Genomic DNA, 12,395 nt, shown 5'->3' with positions numbered 1-12,395 from the left:
TGTTCGTAGGCTTGAGACAGGTCTAACTTGCTAAACTGTTTTCCACAAGCTAGCCGGGTGAACAAATCTTCAGGTTTTGGAATTGGGTACTAATATACATCTAACCAGGGGTTAATTGTGACCTTATAATCACCACATATTCTTACACCCTCATTTGACTTAGGTACACAGACTACGGGTGCAGGTCACTCACTGTGTGCTACAGCAGAAATAATCCTCTTCTGCTCCAGGGCTTCCAATTGCTGACTAACAGCATCTTTCAGTGCATAGGGCACTGCTCTGGGTTTGCAAGACTTGGGCACCGCTTTGTCAGATACAAACAGTCAGGCTTTAGCTGATTTCACCACTGCTCGGTACTAAATACAGCAGAGTATTTTTCACACAACTTTCCCACAGCATCAGTTAGACTGTTTACCTTGGACCAGTCTAATTTAATTTTACAGATCCAATTTCTGCCCAAGAGTGTTGGCCCATCCCCTTTTAATAAAAACAGGTCTAATTTACAGCTCTGATCCCCACTGCTAACGGTCACTAGCATAGTTCCCAGTAACTCAAGTACCTGTCCAGTGTATGTGTGTAAACTGTGTGTGGCTGGCAAAAGTTTCACTCCCTTAAATTTCCTCTTGTACAACTTTTCAGACATTACAGACATTGCTGCACCCGTATCCACCCCCATTCTTGTAAGCACATCATTCATTTTTAACACGACATAGTACAGCTTTACATACACCAGTCTCTATTTTAAACAGTCCATGCTCTAGCCTCTTACAGTCCACTGCGTCGATATCTTCATTGAAGCCAGTAACGCCTGCCGGTGCAAACTCAACCGCATCTTCTGTTGCCAGGTAACCAGTGTTTTTCTGAGACGATCTGAAATGCTGAGTTGCTGTAGTCGGTCTCGGTGCTTTGCAAGCCTGTGCAATGTGTCCCATTTTATTACAATTTTGACATCGGTAAGATTTAAATCTACAGTTGTGCGTGTGATGATCTTATCCTCTGCAACGGAAACTTGGTAGGCCTGCTATATCCCCTCTGATTTTCAGGTGTGGAAAAGCCGGCCCATTACAGTCTCCAGCTGCGGACTCTGGAAAGTTCTGGGAGGCGAAGCTTGCACTGCATGTGTTGGCCGGGTGATCCCTTGTTGAAACTATGCCATACTACTCCAGGTAGTCGAAAATATATTTACTGTGTGAAGCATTCAACAGTTCAGCTCGCAATTCCTGACTATTAAGTCCAAAAACAAATTGGTCTCTGAGTCTCTCAGCCAGACTTGTGCCGAACTCACATGATGTTGCTAATATTTTTAAATTGGCGGAAAAATCCTGCACCGATTCATTTTGCCCTTCAAATGTTTAACAAATCCTCAAAACCTGCTGCACTCACCTCCTTGGTGCGATTAAATTTTCAGTAATCCAATGTCTTTGACCCCACCACTGATAAGAATGACTCTTTTCTTTTCGTCTGCAACCTTGTTCGCGTCTTATTCATATGTAGCGAAACTATCCCGCTGTTCGCTGAACTGCATATCCACTCCGGATCCAAAATGACTTTTTTTCGTTGCTCACTTTCAAAGAAATTAGGAAGTTACCCTCATCAGAGAGGCTCCCATCCTCCTCACCAAAACTGTTATATATTAACAAAAGTCAACAAGACCAAGTTTTAGTTCTCACAGAAGCTTTATTTAATGCACACACCAGGAAGCCACTATGTTCCAGGGCTCCAATCTACCGCCAGAACTATTCAGTCCCCTTTTAAATAGCCTTGCCCTGCGGGGGGGGGGGGGGCCATACGGCAACCAATCAGAAACATGCACCAAGAAACACAGAACACTGCACAGTAATGCAATAACATTGCCTTTAAAAAAACACAACAAGCGGGAGCGGGGTAAGAATAATAAGTACAATTAGTGAAGGCTACTGCCCAGCCTGATCACAGTGGTATTGTGTTTGTGATTTTTGTTTTTGTTAACATCTTTATTTTTGCTCTGTGAGCAGTGTTTGTTTAAATGTATTTTATTTTTGTTGTTGAAAATAAAACGACATTGTAGTGCCTTTCACCACAGTACGTGTTTGTTTTCTTCCTGCATTCTGGCCTGACGTCTCCACTCAGTCACAAGGACCAAAAACCATTTGCTTTTTTCATTCTGTTTAATCTAAAATCTTGAAATGATACAATGTTAAATATGCATTTTCAATTGTCATTTCATTTTCAATATAACATGAATCAAATTGGTTGCTTTTATGTGTGCACTAATGAAGGAATTTCCCGATCTGAAATCTTAGTTAAAATTTGATTAGATAAAAAATTAATTGCTCAAAGGTGGCGCAGAGGCAGCAGAGAAAAAGTACCACAGAAGTACTATAGAACAAATACTATAGAAAAAGTACCACAGAAGTATTATAGAACCACAGAAGTACTATAGAACAAATACTATAGAAAAAGTACCACAAAAGTACTATAGAACAAGTACCACAGAAATACTATAGAAAAAGTACTGTAGAATTCCATAGAATCTGTCAAACATCCTATGACTTATAGGACTAGTAATTGTACTATAGAATTCTATAGAAAAAGATTATACGGGATGCCAACAAGTACACGCTTGACCACAAAGTAGACTCAGAAATAATTTTATAAATTACACATGATTTTTTCTAATCCGCTAATACATTAGTGACTATGATGGGTTTTATTGTTTGTTTTGTAACTTTACTGGATTGCTGTATTTAAATGTCAGATTCACGTTAAGAAAGCAGTATAATTTATTGGCTAATTCACAAACAAGGTAAACAATACTGTAGCGTTTTGTGCTATGGGGGTGAGACAGACTCAGGGGGAGACCAGATGAGGTTCCACGTACTTTTATTTATTTTTTGAATAACACAACGGAACCCTGTTTGGGCCGGGGTTCACGCCAAAATAATAAACGGCTGTATCTCTCTCTTTTACACCGCACTCTGCTTCGTCGATAAGCAGTCACTCCGTTCTCCGTCTCTCGCTGCCTCCCTCCGCTCAGACATTCACCCGCTTTCTCCCGCTCGCGGCCCCCGCCCCCCGTCCCACTTATAGCCTCCGGGGGAACCGCCCACTGCGCACACACACACTCACGCAGACATACGCTAACGGCGTGCCCCGTACCCTCGCCATACACTGAACCGTAACAGGACGTAACAAACAAGACAAACACAACGTCCAGGATGCCGCCATCGCCAGGGTCGTTACAATACCTTACGTTTAAAAGATTAGTCTGTCTTGCCAGAGACTTTTTTGCCAGCCATTTTAGGGTTTCTTTGTAACCAATAGAAGATCAGCTTTTTCCACAGCTAGCCAATTTGAAGTATGTAAAGGCTTTTTAAAATGTTTGTGTAGGTGCTAGACTTTCGCAATTCAGTTTTCAGAAACTTGCTTGGTTTAAGAGTGTTTTTAGCAGTAGAGTGAACATAGTTTTTATTTGTTTATGCTGTATCAGAGGGGATACAGCAGGCCTATGCGCCTAACTATAGATTTAAATCTTACCCATGTCAAAATTGTAATAAAATGGGACACATTGCACAGGCTTGCAAAGCACCGAGACCGACTACTGCAACTCAGCATTTCAGATCGTCTCAGAAACACTGGTTACCTGGCAACGGTGGACGTTACTGGCTTCAATGAAGATACTGACGCAGCAGACTGTAAGAGGCTAGAGCATGGACTGTTTAAAATAAAGACTGGTGTATGTAAAGCTGTACTATGTACTATGGGCTAAGTATAACGGCAAAACTTGCTGTACCAGGTATGGCACAATATGAATTGCACACACATTCTGCACAGCATTTTATGTTCATGTAAAAACCTCTTTTAATTTGTGTTTTACATCGTTCATTTTTGTACACTGCAGTTATACCTCCCACATGTACCTGTCTGCGTTACCATATTTCATTACTGTTTATTATGCTAAGTAGTGCTTCTTGATTACGTTTTAATGATTAAGCATTTAATACTACACTAACATTGTTTGGATTATGGATCAATCTTATCATACTCCTATTTGCAGTTCAGTTACTGTGATGCAATATACTCTGAAATACTAAGGCTTACTACTAAAATACTGTGCTTGTATTATTAGTGGTGCTTGTTAAAATGCAAAGGATTTATGTGGTGTTATATATTGGGTTATAAAAGGCTCTGCGACGACCTGTTGTAGTTGTGTCCTGGTTGCCATGGTTCCGGAGCAGCTGACAGGGAGCTCTGCGACTGAAGAGCCCTTCAAACACATTCCGCCTCCTTGCGTTTCACTCCGCAGTCGCCGCAGACTACTGTTCACACCTAACACGGCAGGGGAAAGTCAGTTAGTGGTCTGTTACGTCACGGCTGCATGTATAAGGAACAAACAGTAAATGCCAGCGGGAAGGGAAAACTGTTTTTATACATAAGTGTGACAGAAATACAATGAGTTCTAGTGATAAATCTCCCTCCCGACCTGTAAGGGCGCTAAAGAACGGGAGGAGAAGTATCTGGAAGGGCTGGCCTGACAGTTCGTTTCCAGGACAGGGAAGTGGGTCAGCCTGGAAAGAAGCAAGACTCCGTTGTAAGACCGTATTGATCTAAAAGGTAAACGAGGGGCAGCTGCAAGTAATAAGGCAGCTGCAACTGTTTACCTAGATGTCATACGGGACTACATATAGGTGCCAGGGTAACGCTAGGAGAGAAGGAATGAGAGGCGCTCTCAGAGAATATTAAGTGTTATACGTGTTGTGTGTTATTTCTGTCTGTAATTATTTGTCTTTTGTAGCACTACTAGACGGTTAAAGCACACCTCCGGAACTGTAGCCACGAAAGCACTATCCGGAGCACTACGGCACAGAACACCTGCATGTTTGCACTCACCGAGGACTGATGACCGTGCCTTTGTTTTCTGTTCAGGTCTATACTGCGTTATTCACCCTCCCCGCGTTTTACACATTGTTGTGTACTGCCGGGAATTTATTATTTGAAGGTCACCAGACCTGGAAACGGCACAATAAACGTTTATTCACTATAGTACCGTTGTCTGTTCATCACTCCTGCACCACATCACCTCTACACCTGTTCCCCTTACCAGCCATTTTGCCACAGTAAGACCCAAAGCTTAGTAACACACACACACATTACACTAGATACGTTGCCAGGCGATGAAGGGAGTGCTAAGCAGCCGCCATCTTGGAACAGTCAATGTTCTTGCAGTCTCATTGCATATCATTAATTGTACTGGATGTTGTATAGTTTAACATATAACTGTGGTGTAACTAAGAGCGATGACCACAGTAAGGTGGCGCCTGACTAGCACATGGAAGCTATAGGAGTGGAATGCCGGCAATGTATCTAGTGTATTATATATATATATATATATATATATATATATATATATATATATATATATATATATATATATATATATATATATATATATATATATATATATATATATATATATATATATATATATATATATATATATATATATATATATATATATATATATATATATATATATATATATATATATATCTCACACACACACACACAGTGGCTCTCAAAAGTATTCGCCCCTGTAACTGGGAGAGGCACGTCTTGGGAGATTGTTAGCCCTATAAATTAACGCTCTGTTGTCTCCTCAGATCTGCCCTGTTAAACGCGCCGAGAGTGCGGAAGCGCTGGTCAACGATCGAGAACCAGTGGGAGAGAAAGAAACGGAGGTTCAGAGCGAGACATTGAGGGTGGGGAACCCTTGGGCAGACCCCTGATTAGTATATCAGAGCAGGCTAGTGAGCTGACAGTGTAGGGCGGTGATCCGGGTCGCACGGGCAGCGACGACCGGGATATCGCTGCAAAGTGCAGCACCTTTTCTTTGTAGTTTTTGTTACTGTTTTATTTTCCCTGTTTCTTTGTGCCTTCTGTTTTGAATTATTGTTTCGAAGCACCTGCAGGGGCGCCAGTATTGTGTACCATCGCTTGGTATGCCCGTGGTTCTGTTTACCATCGTTGGTAAATCAGACCACGGACCCACAGCGCCATCTGCGGGACTAAAGAAAAAACAGCACCCTGAAATAAAACTGGGCACCTGTGCGGTGTTGCCAAATTCACCTGTCTGTCTCCTGTGCCAGTGAATTACCCACCACCCTTCCACATCCCCCCTTGGACTTTTCCACATTTTATTGTGTTACAACATGGAATCAAAATGGATTTAATTAGAAGTTTTTGCCACTGATCAACACAAAAAAAGTCCATAACGTCAAAGTGAAAAATAAAATCTTAATTCATTTCTAAATTAATTGCAAATATAAAACAGAAAATAATTGCTATGGCAAACCTAAATAAGCTCTGGTGCAACCAATTGCCTTTAGAAGTCATGTAATTAGTTGAATGGAGTCAATCTGTGTGCAATTAAGGTGTTTCACATGATTTCAGGTTAAATACACCTGTCTCTGGGAGATCATACAGTTGGTAAGCACATTTCCTAATAAATTCCCCAGAGCACAGTACAGTCCATTATTAAGAAATAGAGAGAATATGGCACAACTGTGAATCTGTCTAGAACAGGCCGTCCTCAAAAACCGAGTATCTGGGCGAGAAGGGCACTAGTCAGGGAGGCCACAAAGAGGCCTATGGCCTCTTCCACGGTTGAGCTGGGAGACACTGTGCATACGGCAACAATAGCCCGGGTGCTTCATAAAACTGGCCTTTATGGGAGAGTGGAAAAAAGAAAGCCGTTGTTGAAAAAAACACATCAAATCTCGGCTAGAGTTTGCCAGAATGCATATGGGTGACTCTGAGACCAAGCGGAAAAAGATTCTATGGTCTGATGAGACCAAAATAGAGCATTTTGGCCTCAATGTTAAGTGCTATGTTTTGCGCAAGCCTAACACTACACATCATCCTGAGAACACCATCCTTACCGTGAAGCATGGTGGTGTCAGCATCATGCTATGGGGATGCTTCTGTGTCAGGGCCTGGAAAGCTCGTGAAGATAGAAGGCAAAATGAATGCAGCAAAGTACAAATAAATCCTGGAGGAAAACCTGCTGAAGTCTGCAAGAGACCTGGGACTTGGGAGCAGATTCATCTTCCAGCAGAGCAATGACCCCAAACATACAGCCAAAGTCACACTAAAGTGGCTTAAAACAAAAAAGGTCATGTACTAGAGTGGCCCAGTGAAAGCCCGGACCTCAATCCAATTGAGAATATGTGGAAAGAGTTGAAAATTGCTGTTCACCAAAAGGTCCCCATCCAACTTTACGGAACTTGAGCAATTTTGCAAAGAATGGGCAAAAATTGCACTGTCCAGATGTTCAAAGCTGGTAGAGACTTCTCCAAATAGACTCATGACTGTAATTGCTGCCATAGGTACCTCTACCAAATATTGACTCAAGGGGGTGAATACTTATGCAATCAATTATTTTCTGTTTTGTATTTATAATTAATTTAGAACAATTTGTAGATTTTGTTTCACTTTGACATTATGGACTTTGCGTTGATCAGTGGCAAAAACTCATAATAAAATCAATTTTGATTCCATGTTGTAACAAAACAAAATGTGAAAAATGTTCAAGGGGGTGTATATTTTCTATAGGCACTGTGTATATGTATCTAGTTCACCTCATTACTTATATATATATATATATATATACACACACACACACACACATAGTACCAGTCAAGTTTTAGTACACTTGCTAGAAAAGAGGTTTTTTTTCAAAATTGGCAATGTTTTACGTCGTATACGTTTCTGTAAATACTTGAAAATGAAAACACATGTTACAATATACAAAACATAAGGAGTATCAAAGCAATGTTCAAATTGAAAACTGTCTCTAAAGCTTGGATTCCTCGAAATAGCCACCCTTTGCCTTAATAACAGCCTCACAAACACAAGGCATTCGGTTAACAAGTTTCAGCAGGAAATCACCCGACATGTCTTCCCAGCTGTTCTGCAGCAATTCCCAGAGATGTAGGGCACTTGTGGGTAGTTTTGCTTTGACTGTTCTGTCCAGTTCACCCCATACAACTTCTATGGGATTGAGGTCTGGAGACTGGGCAGGCCAGGTCATTAGATTGAGTTGCCCTTCACTTTCCTTCTTCGCCAGATAGTTCTTGCACAACTTTGAGGTGTGTTTCAGGTCATTATCTTGAAAAGTCACACTAAAGTGGCTTAAAACAACTAGTTGTAATCCTGATGGAATGACATGCCTCTGAAGTATGCTATGATAGCCATGCTGGTTGCTCTTGCCATGGACTTGGTAAAGATCACCAACTCTGTCACCAGCAAAGCAACCCCCCAGTCCATGACACTGCCTCCTCCATGCTTGACAGTGGGAACCATACATGCAGAACTCATGCACTCACAAATACGACGGTTGGACCCAAGTATTTGAAATTTTGACTCATTGGTCCATAAGACCGACTTCCACTCCTCAAACGTCCAGGCAAATCTCTTCCTCTTATTCTGCACTCTTAATGGTTTCTTTGCAGCAATTCTTCCAGTTAGGCCAGTTTCACGCAATCTCCTCTGAACAGAGGATGTTGAAACATCTGTACTTCTAGTAGCATTTAACTGAGCTTGTATTTCAGGGGCAGGTAATTGCCGGTTTTGCAGACTTGTAACGCGAATGTACTTGTTTTCTGATTCTGAGGTCACTCTGGGTCTGCCTGACCTTGTTCGATCCTCATGAATGCTAATTTCTTCAAATCGTTTTGTCTTGGCCACAGCAGTTACAAACACTTGCAGCGTTCTTGCAATTTGTCTTAAAGATTGACCTTCGTTTCGTAAAGTAATTAGTCTTTCTTCTTTGCTTAACAGAGTATTTTGCCATTTTCTGCTCCCTTACATTCAGGAATGACAAACTTGTGCCTATGCTACCTATATTTATAATAATCATGGACCCTCACCTGTTAACAATAATTGGTGACAAAAGGTTAATTAGGTAACATGCTAGTTAACTCGGAGAACATCTAACAAAGACACTTTTATACTTAGACCAGTGTTCTAACACCATGTTATACACATTTCAGACTTTTAACTGACTTGGGCTTCAGACTGAAATCCCCTTGCTTTGGGTGGCCATTTCATTGACATGGACAAGATTTACATTTTCATTTAAATTTTGAATGCAGTTCACTTATCAGCTTATACAAGTACACGTATCATATAATGAAATATTAAGTGTTTATAGACAAGTTTATACAGTTAAAAGCATAGATAATTATGAAAAACCTGGTTTCAAGCAGGTGTACTCAAACTTTTGACTGGTACTAGAGGGAGCGAGAGAGAGAGACAGAGAGAATAATAAGACTGCAATTTACTACAGTTCATTGCCCCTTTAAAATAGGTCACAGAAATGGAAGTTTCAACGCTGACATGCTATTTTCAGTATCACACAAAAACAAAATAAACAAAACAAACACCTAGCTCTTACCAGCACTTACTAAGCGGTTTACCTGTTACACACAAAACAAACATTGATTGAACACAAAAACCCTACACAACTCCACCCTCCACCCCAGGTTCTTCAGTCCTCAGCCCCAAACAGACTGCTTCCTTTCTTTTTATAGTGTTCACTTAGCTCTAATTTTTAATTGTAGCCAGGTGCAGGTGACAAATAATTAACACCAGTTTGTTTGGTTGTCTACAACAGAGGTGTATTAATATACAGGTGTATGTATATATATATATATATATATATATATATATATATATATATATATATATATATATATACTGATATATATATATATAGATATATATATGTCATTACAAGATATATATAGATATATATATTATTAACATTTATAACAAATATATATTAAACATAATGGTTTAACAATAAATTTTATTAAACATGTGCAATTGTGTTGTTTAAAATAAAATAAAAACATGTTGCTTTTAAAAAAATTAGATAATTAATTTTTTTCTTTTTGAATTTTGTCTGGTTTGCTAGGTATGGGCAGAGACAGTGTGAGTTAAACTCATCTTTATGCATTGATATTATTGAACATTATCGTATACACATGATTAAAAAGTGCAACTACTGCCATCCCATCATATCAATGGACTTTTGGTGGGGGACGAGGGGGTGTAAACTTGGCAACCATCAGTGGTACTGTGCATCTAACAGCACAATACCTGGAACAATGAACAGCAAACACAAAAAATGATGAAGGCAGATTTCAAACCTACTTGATGTTGTATTATACACCTCTGGAAAATCAGAAATCAGAACCACAAGCTTTTCCTCCATTGTACTTTTTTTTTTTGCTGCTTCCCTCTGCCGCTGCACGTGACCACCTTCACCGTAAACAATTGCTATTGCCTCGCGGCTTCCAGGGTGAATGGCCCTTGTGTGTTGAATAAAGATTTTGGAACGAGAAACCAACATGTCTGTCTCTACTGTTTTCTGGCTGTCTGTGAAACGCTACAATACAAAAGATAGGCCTAATATAGAACGGAAAGTAATACCCCCATCTGCCCCAACACCTTTTGGTTCTGAAACACTGACAAGTAAGACCAGAATGGGGCATGGCTAGGGTTTCGCTTCTTTTGGGCTTCATTTAAAGAATGAGATCATGTGCTTTTATGCAAATTAAAGTGATTACTGATTTTGAAGAACTTCTGTTTCACGCTTCTGTTCTGTAAGTCATTAGAATACATTCATGTTATCACAGTATAATGTAATGTACACTATAGACATGTAGTTTAAAAAAAAAAAAAAAAAACATACTGTTTAAAATGTTGAAATACATTTATAAAATAAAAATGTCGGTGCTTACGCCTTTCTTAAGTACCTGCTTCATCTCTACCAGAAAACAATCCATATTTATTAAATCACTATTGGAAATGTAATTACAGTAACATCAGAATTAATATAGGTGGTCTGTTATTACCATTTGCTTATTTTCATTCTGGTAATAGTCAACAGAATTTATGTAACATTTTATTACACATATCAGTTTCCTGGATTTTCACATTTCACAAACTGGTTGGGAATTGTCAAATCACTTGGAACGGGTCAGTAGTGAAGGATTGATTGCTTGTCTCCCTGAGAAGGGTATGGCAGCGTCCTCGTAGACCCAGGCTGAGAGGGATCTCCCTCTCAGCCGTCCTTCTCAGCCTTTCTGTGCGTGCGATCTCCCCCCCCCCAATCATGTGAAGAGTTCCGATGTCATCAGAAGAAGTGATGCGATTCCCGAAAAAGGGTAAAACAGAAAAAAGCTGGAAGATAGAGAGAAAAAGGTAAGCAATAAGACATGTGACTGAAATGAATGGCAGCTAGCTATATCTGTGGAGAAATTGGGTGCAATGCATCGCATGTTTTGATATGAAGGTTTTTTCATAAATAAAAAAAAATAACATTAACTAGCTAACGTCAGCTAATATAGCTAGCCTGGCCTTAGAATTTATAACTTTTATTTGGTTTATTTTAAGGGGGTTAAAATCCCTTCCCTCCCTAGCAATAGCTTGCAGGTGGCTGGGTGTTGATTGGAGTTAATTGAACAATCAACCCCAGCCACTTGCTATAAAAGCAGCACTCCCTCAATTAGGAACCTTTTTTCCTTAGTAAAACCCCTTTGTTTACCTGCATTGTTGTCCCTGGGCCTCAATCCCTTGGGCTATCCTGTCACACACATATATAGAGCACTCTTGCTGAGGATCTCAATCAAAATATAGCTAGCTTAAAAAAGTCACTGGAGTGCATCTAAACACTATGGCATTGTTTTATGCTTCCTCATACTTAACAATTCACTTATGCATAACAGTGTAAAGAGAACATGCAGTTAGCCTACGTCAGTGCTTCCCAACCCTGAGGTAAATTTACAAAAAAATTATTGTAGAACACGTACATATATTAGCATGTTGTGTTAGTCATATTTATTTTAATTGAATAGTATAAAGCATTTGCATATTTAAAATCTAAAGTATATGGCTATTATTTAAAGTTGTATTTGTAAGACTGTTTTTATGCTCAAAGGTTTATCTTGTCTGCAACATTCACCAAATATTTTCTTTTTTGGAACATGGTCATTTGGAAGAGGTTGGGAAGGGCTGGCCTACATTATAGTGTCTGATCAAGCAGTTTCTGATTACACTTGTAGCTAGCATGAAACGCACCACAGGCTACATGACAAGCTAGTTAATCTATCCATCCATCATCAATAACCGGTTAATGCTTTACAGCAGGGCTTCTCAAACTCGGTCCTGGGGACCCCTTGTGGCTGCTGGTTTTCATTCCAACCCATCTCTGTTACTTAACTAGACGCTTAATTGAACTGGTGATTTGCTTAATTAGACCTTTTTACTTGTTTTCAGCTCTTAAACAGTTGCAGAGCTCAAGTTACTTATCGAATGTTATAGCTAACTTGAAATATGCATTTGTTCATGAG

The sequence above is a fragment of the Polyodon spathula genome, chromosome 15 (genome assembly GCF_017654505.1).
Source record: "Polyodon spathula isolate WHYD16114869_AA chromosome 15, ASM1765450v1, whole genome shotgun sequence".
Taxonomy (NCBI): domain Eukaryota; kingdom Metazoa; phylum Chordata; class Actinopteri; order Acipenseriformes; family Polyodontidae; genus Polyodon; species Polyodon spathula.
This window is presented reverse-complemented; position numbering follows the sequence as displayed.